We start from the raw sequence: 5017 nt of genomic DNA, 5'->3' as shown, positions 1-5017 counted from the left end.
AATTTTGTCTTGATGCCATTTAGCTACACAAACAACTATAGGAGAGTCTCTGGTTAGCGTCTCCACTATCATGTAAATATAATATCCTTTATTAGGAAATGTTTGAATTAGAAGCACTGAACACACCGGTATCTAACACCTATAAACACATATACATATATGCATGGCTAGTCAGGAAGACAAAAGTGTAACCAAATTGTCAACTGATGAGAAAGTGATATTTACCTTAAATTGTTGTGTCCCAATGTATTCATTGAGCACTTAATTCTTGTTTTATCTTTGCCTATTAGCATATCTGTGTTTGTGTTTGTGTTTTCTTGTTCTTTCTGACTGGAGTCTCAACTGTCTAATGGTAGTATACATGTCTTTATCTTCCATGTCCTATCCCTATCAAATGTTCTAAAATTACTGTTGATTAAAGGTCATATTTTCCAATTTGGAAACTAAATTCTAGAAACAATCTTACCATCTCTGACCAAAACCATGATTTAAAATTCATGTGGTATTTTTGGAGAGTCTAACTTTTTAAAAATAATAATTTAACCTTTCCATGAAATAATTATAAGCATTTATATTTCTGTGTAAAGACTATCATGATTCAACTTGACAACTGTAAACAGCATAGAAACACCATTTAATTCAACTCATTTGATTTCAGGCTGCTTTTGATGAAATTCAACTTGGATCCTTTTGCTTTGGTGTGGTTTGGTGTTGCTTGGTCCTACATATGTGATTTGACATTTGAAAACACTCACTCATTCAGGGTCTTTCAACTGGTATGTTTGGCTCAGATTAAGGGAGATGGCTGGCCAGGATTCTTAACAGCAGTTGTGTTACTCAATTTCCTGCTACAATCCACTTCTCTCTGAGTATTATTAAGTAAAAAATTCCCTTTCTGTTGTAGAAAGATATGATATGTTATGACTTGACTAAGATTATCTCTGTTGATATTTTTGTGCTATGGAGAAGTTTCTGTTATTTTAGTTTTAAATATGAGAACAAGGAATCTGGTCTTGCCTCAGAAGTGAACAATGGAGGAAAGGAAGAAAAAGAAATATAAAGTATGATCAATGGAAAGCATTTCAGACATGAACTACTCAAGGTTGTCTTTCATGATCCAGCTCCTTTTGAAGTGAATGAAAAGTAAGGGATATTTTTCTTGGGTATTTGTCTTTTCTTTATCTTCATTTATTTTATCTACCTCCCTTTCAAAGATTTGTAATACACCCATTGAGCTAATCTTTATTTCATTTGTAAACTCCCTGAAGTAGACCCCATGTATTCTCTTTTTCTTGTTTCCTTTTTCTTATTATTGAGGTTAAGGTAGGTTTATAACACTGTATAAGTTTCAGGAATACAGCTTCAGAACTTGTCAAATGTATGATGCCATACCACACCACACCCAACACTGAAGTTCTATTTACCATCCACCATAACCCAATTCTCCTCCTCTACCTGTTCCTCTCACCCCCTAAACCCTTCCTCTATAGTAACTGCCATATCTTTTCATCTACCTATGCCCAACACCTAACGCATTATCTTGCACACAATGGGAACTATTTACACACTTATTGGTTTACACTGCATTGTAATCCTTTTTTGTCCTCCTCAGTATCCTTGTAATTTACACAGTTAAGGTAGAAGTTGTGCAAAAGTAGGACATTTTACTGCCTTACTCAATTTAGATAACAAGAGAATTTTGTGCATTGTTACAGATTTAGAAGAAGTATATTTTATGCCATTTAAATCAGATCACATAGGTTGTCACTGTGATAGAAGTAAAAAAACTTATGAAACACCAGTGGAATTCCAAGTGGAATTTCAGCACTGACATTTAGAGAGTTTAAGGACCTGCTACAGTGACAAAGGGAAGAGAAACTTCTGGAGATCTTGAAATCATAGTCCTTATCTGATGTTTGCACTGCCTACTCATAAGGCTGGCCTTCTCAAGGGGTCTTAAAATAAACAAAAGTATGACTGAATTTTTTTAAAAAATTATAAACATCTTTACAAGGTAAACTATTACTGGAGGAAACCAAATTTATAAATATCTTGGATTTTCTATTTATTCTTCCATAATTAAATGCTCCTTTGAAAACTCTTCAATAAAATGAGGGAAAGGGAAAAGACTGTGGGAATCTTGAAACATAAAACATGGAAGGCTTATAGGGGAATACTTCTATGTGATATAATATGAGAGGTAGTTCACTCATACGCTTCTCAGTAGTTACAGAAAAATAATTTGATGAGATTCAACACACATTCATGATAAAAATTTTCAATAAGATAGGTATAGAATGGACCTCAACATAATAAAGAGCAAACCTATAGTTAACACCATACTCAATGATAAAAAAAATGAAATCTTTTCCTCTAAATTCAGGCATAAGACAAGGAAGTCTTTAAGTACTATGTTGTCCAATATAGTATTTAAAATCTTAGCCAGAAAATTAAGTTAGAAAAGTAAATAAAGGCATCCAAATTGGAAAGGAGGAAGTAAAATTATTGCTATTTGCAGATGACATGACTTTGGACATAGGAAACCCTAAAATCAATTCTGAGTGCCTTGATGGTTAGTATGGTGTGGTACATATTACCAGATATACTTATAGATAGATAGACACATACACACACATATATAATTTATCTAGAACCAGAAAACATCCCAATATCCAAAAAATCTTGAGATAAAAAGAACAAAAATGGAGGTATTGTGCTATCAAATCAAACTACTCTATAAAACTATAGTAATCAAAGCAACATGGTATAAGAATAAAAACAGGCACAGATAAATGGAACAGGAATAAAGGCGCATGTGTGCGCGCACACACACACACACACACACACAACATACCAAAAAAAATGCCAAGAACATAAAGTGAAGAAAGATTTTACTAAAAATTATGTTGGGAAATGGGCCCTCCCTGGTGGTACAACAGGTTAAAGTACAGCACTATGAATCTATGAATGCCACTGCAGCATGAATTGGATCCCCAGCCAGGGAGCTGACCCACATGGTGTGACAGACCTCGCCTGACTTGCCTGATATTCCCCTCAGTGTATTTCAGTCAATCTGGCTGTTCTGCCCCCCACTCTGCCTCTGGTGAATCCTCTTACCACCCCCCTCACCCCACACCTCTGGCCTATATCTCAGTTCTGTATGCATAAATAAATAAATCTTTGAAAAAATTATGTTGGGGAAATTGCGTAGACACATACAAAACAATGAAACTAGACCACTATCTTGCATTATAAACAAAAATCAATCCAAAACTAATTTAAGATTTCAATGTAAGACCTGAAACCATGAAGTAATATATATAATAATATAATAATTATTACATATAATATGTTATATATTATATTATATATATTATATCATATTATATTGCATATATTTTATTATATATATGGATATATATATATAAATATATATAAAAGAAAGCATAAGTAATGTGGTCCTTGATATCAATGCTTGCAATGTCATTGTGGATTTACCTCCAACAGCATGGAAAGAACAAAAGCAAAAATGAACAAACTTGAAGTACATCAAACTTTAAAAACTTCTACATGCTGAAAGAAACCATCATCAAATTGAAAAGAAATAATATATTTTTAAAAATATCTCCAACAAGAGGTTAATATCCAAAATATGTATTAAGAATTCATATAACTCAACACAAATAAACAACCTGATTTTAAAATGAGCAGAGCAGAAGGATCCCAACTGCTATGGCTTCAGACAAATATGAATTAAATATTATAGGTGTCATAGGTGATAGACCCCAATTTTGCGTGGGATGTAAACACTAAAGGGATCTCAGCCTACTTTATCAAAATACATAGACACTGTGATGGTGCTGGAGAACTCTCATTTATTCATGAATTGTTCCAACAAATTTGCTGTGATAGCAAGTCACACTCAAGAAAGTTGATTCTCTTATCCTGGAAAAATGCACACTTAGAGTCTTCTTTGGAGACCCAAGAAATCTTCCTTGTGAATTTGATTCCTCGGGGAGTAAAGACATTTACTGTTAAGAGAAGTAAATGAAGTTATTGTTGAAGAAATTAAAGATCTAATGATCAAGGGTGACATAAAGGGTCAAAATACAGAAATGTTGCTGGCAGGATTCCTGGCCAAAGGGCTCTACTACATTCATAGAATGAACAAGAAGGATAAAGATAATCAGGAAATGAAGTCAAGAATACTGGTGATTAAGGCTGCAGAAGACAATGCACTGCAGTATATGAACTTCATGAATGTCATCTTTGCAACACAGAAACAGAATATTTTGATCAGTGTCTGTATTTTAGATCCTGATTCAGGACTCCTCTAACAAATCGGTAACATCGTAGGGCACTGTATTTTAAGGTGCCTCAGATGCACTTCCTCCTGCAATATTGACAGTGTGTTTTTCTTCCTGATCAAAATCTGAGATCTCAGTTAATCCTCCCACCCCCAATTAGTATTAACTACTAGGCTTCTTACTTCTGTCATTACAGTTCCATTGAAATTATGTATATCTGTTCTGTCTTTATCACTTTTCTACAATTTCAGCTCTATCTACATTATCTGTGAGTATCTTTGAATTTCAGTGCTAACTTCCCCTTTAAAGAACAGAGCCTTGAAAAATGTATTGTTCTATGTTGCATTTCAGGATAGCCTTTAATATTTCTAGGCCTTTCAAATTTAAGACCAAGAAAGAGAAACTGAAAGTGTCTGCATGATAATAAAAGTTGTTTTTCTGATCTCTTAGAGATACTAATAGAAATATTCTGGTGAACATTTTCTTGGTAGAATTTTGAAAAAATACAGATGTTTATAAAATAATGTTTATGAAGTTCTTTACACAAGATATTTCTGAAACATCCTCATTCTGTGCTTTGGGGCATATTTTATTAATTTATTTATTCATTTGAGTGAGCCTATCCATTTATACCCCAAATATTTTCTAACTGCTTTTTTCCCAGAGAGTGTGAAGAAAGCAAAATTTTGAGATTTTTTTATTAAAGGGAT

The 5017-nt window shown here is 33.4% G+C and overlaps 1 pseudogene; it reads left to right on the top strand.

Moving 5' to 3' along the window:
- Positions 1-3732: 3732 nt before the first annotated feature.
- LOC101632740 lies at positions 3733-4589 on the top strand (annotated as a pseudogene).
- The last annotated feature ends 428 nt before the right edge of the window (positions 4590-5017 follow it).

Source organism: Condylura cristata, unplaced genomic scaffold (genome assembly GCF_000260355.1).
Source record: "Condylura cristata isolate star-nosed mole 26May11 unplaced genomic scaffold, ConCri1.0 scaffold00019, whole genome shotgun sequence".
NCBI lineage: Eukaryota > Metazoa > Chordata > Mammalia > Eulipotyphla > Talpidae > Condylura > Condylura cristata.
The sequence above is the reverse complement of the archived record's forward strand: the minus strand, read 5'-3'. Positions and strand labels throughout refer to the sequence as shown.